Genomic DNA, 15,000 nt, shown 5'->3' on the forward strand with positions numbered 1-15,000 from the left:
CTCTTATCCTCTCTCTTTTCTCTCTCCCTCTCTCTCTTTCTTTCTTTTTTTATCCGTTTTAAACGCAGATGAATTTTTATGATTATAGTCGCGGCATACCACGATGGAATATACTCATCGTTTTTCACAAACCGGATTCCAAAAGTCTACCACCGAAAATGGCCGGTTCACGTACATATACATAGATGTACGTATGTATTTATATAGATATTATACATAGATACATACACACACACACACACACACACAGACACAATTATATATACATACATTTAGCTTCATTCGCCAGTAATATTATGAATAAGATTCCAAAATGATGAAACGTAGCGAGATTCAACGTGTACTCCCCGTTCTGTTACCGGGGGGAGTAATATTATGCAACATTTCCTGTTCACGTTTAAAGTGTAATTAACATATTCGCCATTGAAAGCAAACGAGGGCAAATCCCGAATGAAGCTAACGGAACGGGAACACCGGGCCTGGCCGTATTGGAAGGAAAAACGTTTTACGGTAATCCTAACCTTTTATACGTAATATGTACGCGGCGTATCAAACGAATAGAATTATCTCGTGATATCTTCTCTGCGGGATGCCACCTTAATATGGTAAAGCATTCGCCGTATTATACTCTATTGTCATTGAAATGGCCAAAAACCTTAATTATCAGCCATTGACTCTCCTACGTGTAAGTATATTCAGTAAACATGGACAAAACGTATACACATATACCAATATAGTAGAATATATATATATATATATATATATATATATTCTACTATATCCAAAATACACGAGGGAAAACTATATATACACTGTTTTCGTTCGACCGCAACGGAAATCATATTACACGAAGTACAGTAAAACCATTCGGCATCTCGAACCTCTTCATCTCCTTTTCCACATCCTCCTCCTTCTTCCTCCTGCTCTTCGAGAGGAAGGCTAAAAAAGCTTCCCCTTAAAATCGTTGCGGTTGATGCCAAAGGTGAGGCTAATGAGCGTGTCTTTTATAAAGGAAAAAACGTCGGAGAAAATGGAGTAAAAGAGAGAGAGAGAGAGAGAGAGAGAGAGAGAGAGAGAGAGAGAGAGAGAGAGAGAGGAGAGGTGATAGGAGAATAGAAGAGTAGAGAGAAAAAGAAAGGAAAAAAGAATGAAGAAGGAGAAGATGAAAAAAGAAAGATAGTTAAATAGATAGATTAGATAGAGAGAGAGAGAGAGAGAGAGAGAGAGAGAAAGAGAGAGAGAGAAAAAGAAGAGAAATTTTCAACGGTGTAAAGCACGAATAGGGAAAAAGCGATTCGATCTTCACCCTCGGAACCATTTCATTCCAGGATTGTACCGGGGAATCTCTCGAATCGAGAAACAGACGTAACGCCACTGCCACCGCGCGCGCGAACGAAGAGGAAGAAGGCCAGATAGCGCGAGAAGGACGGCTAAAAACCCCCTCGAGGTTTCGACTCAGCATCCCACGATATCTACATCTATTTTTGGCCACGGTCAGCTGTAGTTGCACGGCATTAGCATAATGAAGACGCGGTTCGTCTCCTCTCCTCTCTTCTTCCATCCTTCTCTCTATACTCTGTGTACTATCTATCTTCTCTCTCTTTCTATCTATCTATCTATCTATCTCTCTCTCTCTCTCTTTCTCTTTCCATCTATCTATCCATCTCTTTTGCGTGTGCAGGCTCGTTGTCGTCTCTCCATCCCTTTCTATTCCCCCCTCTTCTCCTCCTCTTCACCCTTCCCTCAACTCTCTTTTTCTCTCTCTCTTTCTTCCTCTCTTCCTCCCTCCCTCCCTCTCTCTCTCTCTCTCTCTCTCTCTCTCTCTCTCTCTCTCCTCTTCATGAGCACCGAGTGGTTCGGTTACTCCGTTGACACCGTTGCTGCTACTGCTACGAGTAAATGCGAGAGTGGCCGGTGCCGGATGGACCGAGAGGGAATATAAAGGCCATGGGATGAGCAGACGAGCGAATGAGAGAGAAATAGAAAGAGAGAGAGAGAGAGAGAGAGAGAGAGAGAGAGAGAGAGAGAGAGAGAGGAGAGACTGGATGAAAAAGCAAAGAGAGGGAGGGTAAAGCAAAAGGGGGATGAGAGAGTTAGCTGTGTATCTTTCGCGTAAAAATTTACACGTTTAACCTTTCTGTAACAAAACGAAATAGGATCTTACTTCGATGCATATCTCGCGAAAAGAATGGCATAGATAGGTGCAATTGAAAACCTATGGATCATTCATTTTCACGTGTATCGCTTAGTTTAATGGTAGAAAATCGGATAGGGGTGGCGATAACTAATGAAGAAATATTTCAACGTATATATCTCGAAATATCTTATCTTATTACGGAGTCGTTGTAATTATTTATCCCGTTGGATTTCGACGTATCGCTTATATACGATTTATAAGAGAGACGATTAAATAGGGAAGTAATAAAAAGGGTGTTATTTATTTCCATTGAATAAAAACATAGTCGTCTCGAGACGGGTGTGTGCACGGGGTGTGTGCACAGACAACCTGTACCTCTTATACTTTCTCGTTTCTCGCTCGGAAGTTCGACAAGAGAAGGCGACGCGAAGGTCGTCCAAGCGAAGTAGTACCTTATATACATATATATATATATATATATACATACATATATGTGTAGGTATATATATATAGCAAAATGGAAGGAGAAGATCGTGTGGATGGTGAAAGAAGCGCAAAAGGGAGAAGTGAAGGGAAACCCGCTCGAAAGAACGATGCATGCCGACGCGTAGACTATTTTAAGTTAAGGGAAGCAATGTGTTCGAAGGGGAATGCCTTTCCTTTTCTTTTTTTTTTCTTTTCTCTTTTCTTTTTCATTCTTTTTTCTTTTCTTTTCTTTTCCCTCTCCTTTTCTTCTTCTTCTTCTTCTTCCTCTTCCACTTTCCTTTTCCTTTTCTATTTGTTTCGTTTCATCGATACGAATGAGAAAGAGAGAGAGAGATAGAGAGAGAAGAATCACCGGTTGGTTACTTTTGTTAATATCATCGAGGAAAGGTCGTAAAAACGAACGAAGACGAGGAAAGAAGATCCATTCTAATCCATAACGAGAGAAGAAAATCAACGCGAGAGAAGGAACTACTGTACCGAGAATACAACACAAGATAACAAGCTCGGCTACGAGTGAAGAGGAGAACCGGCCACGCTAAGCTGACTTTCTTGAATAACTCAAGATGCTACTCAACTCCACAAATGCTCGCCATACGCGGATATTCCTTCTTCTTCTTCCTCGCACGAATCCTCCTATCTCTCTGCTATACCTCCACGGTTATATCCTCTCGTCTCTTTTGCCACAGGAACAGCCTAATCTCTATCTCTCTATCTCTGTCGCTATCTTTCTCCCTCTTCCTCTCCCTTTCCCTTTCTCTCTCTCTCTCTCTCTCTCTCTTTATAAGAGAAAGAGGAAGATTCCACGCTTAGAGTCCTTCAACCTTTCACGCCTCTCATAGTCGACTATGTATGTCTCTTGGGATACTAAGAAGATAGTTCGTCTTCTCTCTCTCTCTCTCCCTCTCTCTCTCTCTCTCTATATCTCAATCTATCTTCATTTCTTTCTCTCTCTCTCTCTCTCTCTCTCTCTTTCTCTCTATCTCTCCTTCTTGAAAGCTTACGTTGAATAATCACAAATCAACGTCTTGATAAAAAAAATGTACGCACTTATTCGTAGTAAAAAGTTTTTACTTCGAATTTGTCCATCGACAATATGCCGCATTTACATACAATATATATATATATATATTTATATATATATTTATATATATATTTATATATATATTTATATATATATTTATATATATACATATTCTGATACGTTCTGTTCGAAACGTTTTCATCGATTTATATAGACGTTTAACTATTTCTAAAAAGACAATTAAACCGATCTTTAATCGTGATACGAAAAACTTCTTCGCACCTTCTATACGTATCCTAAGATAGTGCGCAAAAGTGAAAATTAATTTGTTCCGGGCGCCTGAGACTCGGCGATACCACCGAAGACTTAAATGAATGTACAAAGTTCTCACGCATTTTATTAATTTCACTTGGTGCATTAGTTATAATTACTAACATTCGGGAGGGAGATGGTCGAGGATAATTAATAACGATGTACCGTTCATCTTCATTAATGGCAGAGAGTAACATGGTTCTTCTTTCGTGTTACTCCTTTAACAGGGATTGTCTTCGAGACACTCTCTGTCTCTCTCCCTCTCCCTCTCCCTCTCTCTCTCTCTCTCTCTCTCTCTTTCTCTATCTATCTATCTATCTATCTCTTCACGAGTTTAAGAGCCGAACGAAGAGAGAATCAATAATGTCAGCCGATCCGATTGGAAAATCGTCGAGGATGTAGCAAATTCTGATACGCGAGATCGCACGCTAAATCGTTCGATGCTTGGACCTTTCTCGGATTATGAACGATCCACTTAAAGCCTGTCGGCCTTTCGGGCTTAACGTTCAAAGTGATCGATCGATAGATCGATCAATCGATCTATCAATCGATCGATCATTGTTGTATCGATCGTTATATCGATCGATCGATCCTGCGCATAACTCCGATATACACGATGTACATACATACATGCATACATACATACATACATACATATAAGGAGAGTAGGTTGCGTTAAGCATCGGCGATGATCGCTTCCGAAAGCCGAGCCCAATGCGCTCCTGACTGTTCTAATTCGTATCGACGGCACAAATTCATACTTGCTAGAATGCTTAGAATCAATAAATTAATCCTCATCGTAAGAGAAATTTTACTATATTATACAGTCAAAAATATATGATTACAATTAATATCGACGATATTTTTTTTTTCCTATTGATAATAATCGTTAACTATAATATCCATCCTTTCGTTCAATTTTCTATTGAGCAATTGTTCAATCGAATTGATTGAATCAAATATCAAACGCGTAGTCGTTAAAGGGTTCCAATAAACAAGAGATAGAATGACTGACAGATTAAATAACAATTTAAATAGAATATATTATATTTAAATAAAAGTTAAACGTACAAGAGAGAAAAAAGCAGATAAAAAGAGAAGGAGAGAGAAAGAGAGAGAGAAAAAGAGAGAGAAAAGATAGCTCGTACATCGCATCGTTTCTATCGGTACAATTGCATTTCGTTATTTCGTCTCTACGTTTCTTTCTTTCTTTCTTTCCTTCTTTCTTTCTTTCTTTCTTTCTTTCTTTCTTTCTTTCTTTCGTTCTTTTATTCTTTCTTTCTTTCTTACTTTCATTCCTTTCCTTTCTTCCTTACTTTCTCGTCCGACGTTATTCCGAGTAAATAACATTTACCATTGGAAACGCGACGGGGTTACGGGACAAATTGATCTCGTTCGAGTCACGTACTGCCCTGTGTCGGAACAACATAAAAATGTAATTACTCCTGTCATCGGAAACGAGCGGAAGGAAGAAGAAGAAGAAGAAGAAGAAGAAGAAGAAGAAGAAGAAGAAGAAGAAGAGAACGCGGCCATGGCTGAATTGAGGCTCGAACGTGATGTTTAGTTTGGCTATGAGGTGAGCTCTTGCTATTTCGATGAGAGAGAACAATTTTCAGAAAATAAATCCACTTACTATAATCCGTACACACACTCACACAGACACACAGACATATATATATATATATATATATATACCCCTATAACGCGTGTGACTTTCCCTGTTTATTCGTACCTTCTACGATCATCCTAGCAAGATCATCCACTGTTTTTCTAGACGATCGAACGAATATAATCTAATAAAAACAATCTCTCGCGAAAAGGACTTTTATCATTCGTCGTCGTAGTCGTCTTAATCGTCGTCGATTTTCTCGTTTTCATTATCGTCGTTGTCGTTCTCGTACGTTAATTCGATTCTCGAAATTATCAGAGGTACATAAAAGCTGCGATTTCAAAAGCTAATAGAACATTAAACACATTGAGTGGCATCTACGAAGAAAGAGATGGCATTTTACAAAATGTCTTCTTTGCCGTTAAACGAAAGCCTCCCGTTCACTACTATACTAAGGGAAAGAGCATTCGCGTAAATATTCCAGCACCATTCTCTCGCTTTATCATCATTTCGAGCAAAGACTAGATTCAAAAGACGTAGGACGCGTCTTGCACGAGAAACAAGAATTCTTCGTCTTTCTTTCCGCGTCGTGGCATACAAAAGAGAACAAGACAGACAGTAGGGAGAGAAAGAAAAAGAGAGAGAGAGAGAGAAAGAGAGAGAAAAAAAATGATCGAAAAACGTCGAAGAAACAAGGACGTCGTGTCTCGGTGATTCTCATTGGATCAGCCTGCCGAAGATTCCCGCCTCGGAATTGGCCGAAATTGACGAAATTTTCGAGTTAAGTATCGACTCTTGTGCGGGCTCTTGGAAGCGAGAAGGCCAAAAGAAAAAAAAAAGAGAGTAAAAGGAAAAGAAAAAAAGGAGAGAAACATTGTGAGAGAGAGAGAGAGAAAGAGAGAGAGAGAGAGAGAGAGAGAGGAAAGAAAGAAAGGCGGAAAGAGACAGAGACAGAGAAAGAGAAAGAGAGAGAGAGAGAGAAAGAGAGAGACGATCAACGCCATCGTCGAAGGATCTAACGAGATCAACGGGACGAGAACGCGTGGTGAGAATAAATTTCGCTGCGGAAGCTCCGTCATCCAGTGTCATCGGGTTCGTAAACGCATTTACGATAGGAGGAGGACACCTTCCTTTCGCTCGCTGCTATCCCTCGTACACCCTGCCAACATCCCCTTTACACCCCGCCTCCTCCTCCCGCCCCTTAGAAGGCCCCCTCCTTCCCCCTTTTGACTAGCCTGCCTGCCTGCCTGCCTGCTTGCCTGCCTGCCTGACTGCCTGCCTGCCTGCCTGCCTGCCTGCCTGCCTACCGACCTTCCTTCCTTCTTTTTCTTCGTTCGTTCGTACGATCGATCGTAATTTCCGTCAGTGAGTCACGAAAGAAGAGGGAGCTCCTACGCCATATACAATACGGAACGCGAAGGAGGAAAGATATAAGGGGTATAGTTCGGGCGAAGGGCGGGGGGGTGACTAATCGCGGGGCTAAACTACCGAGAACCACCCCACGCGATACGAAGCGGCTTCTTAGAATCGCTTTCGAACTTCGTCATGGATTTTATCCAATGGATGCCGTATATACCTACCCTACTCTACAACCGCAACGTAGTTACATACGTTACTATCTACCTATATACATTATATATATATACATATATATATATATATATATATATATATATATATTCACCTCTCTCTCTCTCACATATATATATATATATATATATATATATATATATCGTATAATACATAAGCACCACGTAGGCGTGTTTGTCGCACAAAGTCGCGTTTGGTCATCGAAGGAAATGCCTGATAGATATCATCCTGTCGTCGTAGATTACCGTCCCTTTGTGGTCCGTTCGAGTACCGATATTCCGTTTGCCCTCTATATCCCTTCGAAGGATCATCGAGCGCTATCGTGCGTTTGAGATCGTTACTATCTGTGTTTCGATAATACGATAAGAGTATACGAAATCTTTGGTACAATCTCAGGTTTTTCAAAGTATAACATATCAAACATCCACTCTCTATTCCCCCATCTTCCACCTCTCCGGTCCAATCGCCGGCCCTTCTCCCTTACCGCATTGTTCTCCTTCAAATCGACTTGTAATTCTTTTAGACATATCGAAATAAATATCCGATCGATCGCAAAGTCTACGGCGTTACGCCATTAGGCGTCGCCACGTCGTCGTTAGATGTTTATGGATCAATCCACGAAAATGACCGGCGACTCTTCGTCTATCGTTCATAGCTCTGTGAAGATATCGTAAGCGTTATATAACACCGGCGAAATAATGGCGAGTCTAGTTGTAACATACTTGTAGATTTTTCATCGTCATGATTCTTCTCCCCTTTTTCTTCTTCCTCCTCTTCTACTTCTTCTTTTATATTTTTTCCTCTTCTTCTTCTTCTTCTTTCACTTCCTCCTTCTCCTTTCCTCCTTCTTATTCCATTTCTACTTTTACTTCCATTTCTACTTCGATACTCGTAAACATATAAAAGAATTTTGTTCGAGTCGATGGCGCAAGTAATTTGCAGTATATATATTGGAGATATATCTATGTATATCCGTTCGTTGATCCAATTCGACTTAAAACGATCCTCGAAGATAGAAAGACTTAACAATCACATTGTAATTTATTGATCTAATCCTTCGTCCGTTTATATATTACAGATAAACTCAGATGTTAAAATGGAACTTAACGGCATCGGAGTTCGTCGGTTTACTCTCTTTCTCTCTCTCTCTCTCTCTCTCTTTATACACTTTAAAAGCTTACGAAGAGTCATCGTCGTCTCGAGGATCCAACCTTTTGGTACTCGTCGACGAATAGTCATCAAAAGAGGAAACACGTTGAAATGCGCCCGCGCGAACGCCTCGCAAGCCATCCATGAAGAAATTTGACTAAACGACGACTGGATGGCGGAAAATCAATGCACAATAATATTACACACGTGTATCCGTTTGGCTCACATCCAGATGCATTTACCGACGGAACACTTTCCAATGTGAATTGACGGAGAGGAAAAGAGAGATAGACAGAGAGAAAAAGAGAGAGAGATAAAGATAGAGATAGAGAGATAGAGATAGAGAGATAGAGATGAAAAGAGAGAGAGAGAGAGAGAGAGAGAGAGAGGACGAAGCAGCTGGGTACAAGTGTACAATAAATATACGCGAGGCTTATTCCGTTAGAAGTATCTCGTTTTGCGAAAAAGAAACGCGTCAGTTCGATCACGACGACCCACCGAGATAATGTTTCTTCGGATGGATATGTCATTTATAAATCGCTTATATCAAATATCAAAGGTGCATAATATATTATATATTTCGAATGGGAAACGTTTGCATTATTGAATTTTCCTAGATAGGTGTAGCTAAGTAAATAACAGAGAAAAAAAAATATATATATATATATATATATGTATACCTATGGAAAGTTATTTCTTAATACGTTAACCGGAAACAATTCTCGTAAGAATTATGGAAAAGGAAAAGAAAAGAAAGAAAAAAGAAAGAAGAATGAAGAAAACAAAGAATGAAGAGGGAAGAAAAAAATGAGAAGAAAAATGTTAGCGAGCGAATAGTATTCTCGCATCTGCTTAGGGGTCCATTCTCTTTTCGAGCTCAAAAACGAACGGACTTTTCGGGGGAAAACATTCACGAATGTCTCATCGTTTATCTCGACGACTAAGCATCCTAAAGCTGCGCCGAGTTTCCGAGGAGGCGACATAAATCGTTCACACGTTTCGCTAGTTCTTTCTCTCTCTCTCTCTCCCCCTCTCGAGATCATAATCCGGCTCTCACGGGGAATGAGCCATGTAGCGGAAAGAAATAAAAAGCGAGAGCGAAGGACACGTCGCGCTGTTTGGAAGTTCCGGACACGCACGAGCCGTGTCTCTTACATGTGTCCGGTCTATGCCCTCGAACTTGGCACCAGGTCGCCAAGAGCCTGTTCAAAGGAGAAAACCATGACCAGTCTCAACGTTGATCCTTTCGATCCGGTTCTCTATCTCTCTTTCTCTCTCTCTCTCTCTCTCTCTGTCTCTCTCTCTCTCTCTCTCTCTTTCTCTCTCTCCCTCTTTCTCTCTTTTTCTATCACTCGTGAAGAAAAGTCTGGCTGCTCGTTTGCTTTCTTGCACGGTGCAAAAGACAACCCTTATTTTTTCGTACCCGGTCTACCGCCCTATCTCTTCCCTTCCTTATCCCTCTCCTATCCTCCCCTTTTTCTTTTTTTCTATTATTTTTTTTCCTTTCTTTACCTCGAGCTGCAGGTTGCAACAAGGCTGCACGGCATTTAACCCCACATAGGTCGCGTATCGTATACGTCGAAGTCGAAGGAGGTGAGTTGCTAGGTCGAAGACCGTGCGGCTACCACCTGGCAGGCAAGCTTGTTAAATTTATTTCTTCAATGGAACTCTGCTCTGTGCATGCACGATATCGACGAGTTCTATGCCTCTCCCCTAATTCTCCATCTACGACTGATATGGGTAAATATGTATCTAACCTATCTGGTACGTATGCGTCAGTGTATACATATATACGTACATAGATACATACCTACCTATTTATATATATATATATTACATTTATGTATATATATAATATATATAGGATGTTCTCCTTTACAGTATTTCATGTGCTCCGATGCGTCAGCCCTGGATAATGTTCGGCACGGACTAAAATTTATGTTTATCGCGGGGGAGTACGAGAACGAGCTTCGAGTGAATACTGGGAATTTTAATTTCAATATAGGTATAAGGAAATAGCAACTCCTACACAATTCTTCTTTTCTCGTTAACGTTGGATGGATGTAACGTAAAGGAAAAAAGAAAAAGGAAAAAAAAAAAAAAAAAAAGGAAGAATGAGGAAAGGAAAAAGAAAAATATATAATTGCAAACATTGCAGAAATAAAAGAAAATTTCTTTTATTGGTGTTTAATTTTCATTCTAACCGTACTTTTCTTTCTAGAACGAAACGGTTTACGGTATGCACGTCTGTACTATTATACGGTGTTCGTTTCAATTGATCGACGTGTAAAAAGCAATTTTCAAAAGACAAATTTAGGGATGAACGCAAAGCACGATACCAGAGAAATAGATGAAAGGATCTTCTATGGTTTTCGACTCTATTTCGGTGATAGCTGTCGTTTCACGCTGCATCATGTTCTTTGTACGCGTACATTCTCTTGTCTCTCTCTCTCTCTCTCTCTCTCTCTCTCTCTCTCTCTCTCTCTCTCTCCCTCTGTCTCTCTGTGTATATCGCCACGTATATCGAACGATCCATGCAAACACAGAACGGTATACCATTGATACGCGTGCATTTGCTAAAGCCATTAAGGGTCGCTGGCCGCATCGTATGTGTTCGCATATACAGGTAAGCCAGAGGATGCTGGACACAGACACTAAGAGGGCGTGTATATCCAGGAACGTGTAGAGTCTATTAGAACTATCAGACCTTTGTCAGGCTAGACGCCAGAAAGATTATGCAATTACGAAATGGCTCCTATCCAAGAGCAGCTTCTAAACTTCTACGCGATCGTTTACACCTCCTTCACGTTGTCTTTTCTTCATCTTATTTAAACTTATATAGTAGTTTCCTTTCGTAAATTTTATTTATTCGTGAAATTTAATTCGACCAAGATAGAAATATTATAATAAGATAGTGACTTTTATGATTATCATGAAATAGCATATATTTTAACGTCACGTAAACCGAGTAATATAACAATTATCGTAACAATTTATTTTCTTCTTTTTTTTTTTTGGTTTCGTATTATTTATTTATTTATTTTCTTTTTTTTTTTTTTTTTTATTACATCTTTTTATTTTTACATCGATTTGCAATGTTCACTCTCGTACGTATCTATAAATATGCGGGTACATTCATAGACACATACATACATCCACTCCATGTATTCTCGTTCGTTTCGAGCTATTCGAATCAACGAGCATTTCGGGCGCGTTGTAAAGAAGAAAATCAGTGTCCATTACAAAATTCTCCTCGTACATACTCTTCATCCGCGAAAATCGAGAGAAATAGAGATTGCTATAGAGATGTATAGATGCCTTTATAATATATATATATATATATATATATATATATATATTTATATAGATATATAGAAAATAAAATACATGAACGTCCAAACGGTTTTCAACAATAATTACGAGTTTCTGCGTGAACACACACGGGCCGTTTATCAACCGTAAAAAGAATTGTTTTATCGTTAACGAGCGAATTATACGCGAGAACCAGAACACACGTTCTCGACAAAATAGAAAGGTAGAAAACGGCGGCGAACAGAATTAATCTCTAATGCGTTAAAACGAAACAAATTGCCGGCAAATCCGGATCGGACGGATTGGACATCGGAAAGCGTCGTTTGTAACGCGACGACGAAAGTTTCATGGAAAAACCTCTGACTAAAGCCACCCCTTCTACTTTATCCCTCTTCATCTCCACCTCTCTCTCTCTTTCTCTCTCTTATTCTCTTTCCTCGTCGATTCGGCGAAAAACGGTCTAGTTCTCTCGGATGTGCTCGATCCCGTTCCGGATAGAATAAAATGCTAACGGACTCCCGCCGGTAATTCCGTGAATTCGCGTAACGGCATAGTCAGACGTACGATTTACGAAATCATCCTATCGGCGCCAAACGATTCCTAATGCCTTCTCCGCTCTCTCTCTCTCTCTCTCTCTCTCTCTCTCATCCCGCGTTTTCGATCAATAACGGGTGAAACGATTCGCCTCCCATCTCTCACCCTCTTTTGTGATCGACCCATCTCGGACCTCGTTTCTTTCCAAGATTCGTCCTCTCCTGAATGAAATGGAAAACATCTGACATACAACGAAATTTCGAGCAAATTTCGAGACAGAAAGGGAGAGAGAGAGAGGGAAAGAGAGAGAGAGAGGGAGAGAGAGAGAGAGAGAGAGAGAGAGAGCGTGTGTGTGTGGTCCTGTCCGAGGATGAGTGAAATTTTCAAAGGAATTTTGATAGTAGCACGTCGATAAATCGTCCTGGCATGTTTCCTTCCTATTGTGCGACCTTCTTCTCTCAGCGACTCTTCGGCGAAATACGCCTCAGCATATACTACTCCTCTTCTCTCATCGATGTAGGAGCTTTGCTATTCCCCGCAAGAACGGCTACATGCGACGTGCAACGCGCAATGACAACCGCAGCAGCAACAGCAGTAACAGTACTACTAGCATCAGTACTACTAGCAGCAGCGGCAGTTGCAGCAAACCCTGACGCAGTAGCATCACGGAATTGTTTAGAACGCGCGAGCCACTTGAGAAGGAGATTTCTACTCTCTGAAGAGTCTTCCCGTTCTTCAGCTCGATCCTCTCGACTACGTCCTCTTCTACGTCCTCTTCCTCCTCCTTCTCCTCCTCCCGTTTCTCCTCATCTTCTTCTTCCTCCTGCTCACCTTGTCATAGCGTCAGCTTCCTACACAAGAATCTTTATAGTCCCTCGTAAACAACGGTTATGAATCGCAACGTTTGTTACCGGATTTAGACGCTCTTCGGCCAAAAATTCAAAGGACCTATCTATATACATACATATATCTACATGTGTATACCTATTTTGTACGTATGCGTGTGTGTGTGTGTGTGTGTGAGCGCGCGTGCGGATATGCGCGCGAGCGCACGGTGAGGGAAACCCGTATGTGTATTCGTCTTCTATTCATATTATCTACTCGAGTCGATGACTATATCTTAGCCATAGATGAAACGAAATTATTTTCATTAAACGTTTCCACGTCCTTTCCACTTTGTTCTTGACAACTTTTTATCTCAGACATATTTTTTCTCCGATCGCTGAATAAAAAAGTTATCTCCGATGGTGACATTCATTGAAGAGTGAGGGAGAGAGAGAGAGAGAGAGAGAAAAAGAAAAAGATAAGATCGCTCGGACAATACGGAGCCATTCATAGGCAATTCTTTTCTCTACGTAAACATCGAGTTACAGTCGTCTTTTTTTCTACCTCGATCGATCCAATACCGAATTGGATATTAATTTTTTTTCTAATAATAAACAACATAAACTCTATAAAGTATAAAGGATGTTCCTTTAAAAAAAAAAAAAAAAAAAAAAAAAAAAAATGGGAGGAAAAAAATAAAAATGGCTAACTCTCTGGTGTAGTCGTCTTTGTCTTTGGGCGAGGAATAGAAAGTTATTTATGCGAAATAATAAAAATTCCGGAGCGAATTCCAGGGTCCAGAACGAAGTGATAAAACGATGCGGTGAATTTAAAAGCGAAAATCGTCGAATATATATATATATATATATATATATATATACACATGGTAGGTATACTCTTTTTCCAGGATCGAAAGCGTGGGCGCCGGGAGACCGGCTCGTTGTTCCAACATCGTCCGAAATATTTCGATGACGCAACGACCGACGAACGCGAGACCGGATTACGTATTCGCCAGTCGCGGATGCACGCGCGTAATCCCTCCTGCGAGCTTCGCCTTTCACAAGAGAGTACGCGAGCATCGTGTTCGAGAACGTGGACCGCGGATGAGGGCCTTCATCTCGAATGGTATTTGAGTTCGAACGAACGAACGAACGACGACGAGACGGGGGCTAGGAGGGATGGGATACCCATCGGTGGGTGGGGGATAGGGAGGTGGAGGAAGGTGGGGCGGGCGAGTATTGCCGACTCTCCTCCATTTATCTGTCCGATATGAAAAATAGCCTATTACGAGGAACAAAGAGGCGAGCCGGATCTTTACCTCTGATCCTCCTCCTCCTCCTCCCCCTCCTTCTACTGTCCTTTCGAGCTCGAGAAGAGAGCTAAGAAATTTTACTTTGACACTGGAATTCTCGATGTTGCGACACACATACACATCATACATAAATATAGGTATATGCGATTTTTCTTTCTTTCTTTCTTTCTTTCATTTTTTGTTTTTTGTTTTATAATAATATAATATAATATAATATTTATTATATATATATATATATATATATATATTGACGTGTTACATTTGTTTGATGAAGTTAATTTTGAAATGCAATGAAAGATTAATACATATGAAAGTTGGGAATAAATTATTTGTAATGCGGAATTATTATTGACACGGTCATTACAATTTTCCTATGTTCGTTTTTAAAATGGCATATCGTAAATTGGTTTGATTACCAAATACGATCGATACAATTGTTTGCGGTAGGTAATATTAGTTACCTATGCACAGATGCGTTGGAAATTTCCCAATAATGTCTATAATACAAAACTATATTAAGTGTCATTTTCTTTTCGCTTTTCTCTCTCTCTCTCTCTCTCTCTCTCTCTCTCTCTCTCTTCTTTTGTCTTTCCTTTTCTTTTCTTTTCCTTATTTTTTTGTTAATTAATTTATTTTGGAAGGAGCTTATGCGTTCTCGTCGAACAAATTGAGAAACTAATTTTGTTTCCTTTTTTCTTTTTTTTGGCAAAAGA

At 40.2% G+C, this 15,000-nt stretch overlaps 1 long non-coding RNA gene across 2 annotated transcripts in view; it reads left to right on the forward strand.

Moving 5' to 3' along the window:
• The window catches only part of LOC124955346, a 15,461-nt gene extending 5,140 nt beyond the window's left edge, over positions 1-10,321 (forward strand). For both annotated transcript variants that reach the window (XR_007102846.1, XR_007102847.1), the window contains exons 2-4: positions 89-187; positions 1,329-1,493; positions 10,186-10,321. This is a non-coding gene — a long non-coding RNA (uncharacterized LOC124955346). The remainder of the gene's footprint in view (positions 1-88; positions 188-1,328; positions 1,494-10,185) is intronic.
• The last annotated feature ends 4,679 nt before the right edge of the window (positions 10,322-15,000 follow it).

This window comes from Vespa velutina, chromosome 1 (assembly GCF_912470025.1).
Source record: "Vespa velutina chromosome 1, iVesVel2.1, whole genome shotgun sequence".
Taxonomy (NCBI): Eukaryota; Metazoa; Arthropoda; class Insecta; order Hymenoptera; family Vespidae; genus Vespa; species Vespa velutina.